Below are 613 nucleotides of genomic sequence, written 5' to 3' on the forward strand. Positions count from 1 at the left end.
AAAATGATATTTAGATTTTTTTCTGAGTCCAAGAAGGTCAAATCAAGAACTTGGAAGATGTTAATTCAATACTTTTAGCGTTACCCGGAAACAACGATGGTGGACGTGGAGGATAGTCAGCCATATTTAAAAAAACATTTTTCAACTTACCCTGCACTCAAAAAAGAAAAATTGTTAAAGGCAATACTTTAAAAGTGTTTGTTTCTACTTTTAAAATTTTATTTATTATGCCTTATTCATAATCATATCAAAGTGAGATTATTGCGCATCAATTTCGGAAATGGAATGACAACGTTTCGCACTAATTAAAAAAAATAACTTTGACTTTCGAGTGACCTTGAAAATCGGTCTGAAGATCAAAATTATTAGCACGGTAAAATGACCCCCGTTGTCCTCTACAATTCTTGTCTTAACCATTTTTTTGTAGCTGGCGTATTTTAGGAGCAATTTGAATCCGTCGATTAAAATGGCTCACCCTGTATATATAAAACGATACTTTGTTATGAAAACGATATAAAACGATATTAATATATATATATATATATATATATATATATATATATATATATATATATATATATATATATATATATATATATATATATATATATAT

The 613-nt window shown here is 27.2% G+C and overlaps 1 protein-coding gene across 1 annotated transcript in view; it reads left to right on the forward strand.

Annotated features, from left to right (window-relative positions):
• Nucleotides 1-613, forward strand: part of LOC116846209 (dynein heavy chain 8, axonemal) — a 42,843-nt gene that overhangs the window by 26,132 nt on the left and 16,098 nt on the right. The gene's annotated exons all lie outside the window — the stretch shown is intronic.

Source organism: Odontomachus brunneus, unplaced genomic scaffold, assembly GCF_010583005.1.
Source record: "Odontomachus brunneus isolate Ranch 3 - 2012 unplaced genomic scaffold, Obru_v1 Obru_scaffold_062, whole genome shotgun sequence".
NCBI lineage: Eukaryota > Metazoa > Arthropoda > Insecta > Hymenoptera > Formicidae > Odontomachus > Odontomachus brunneus.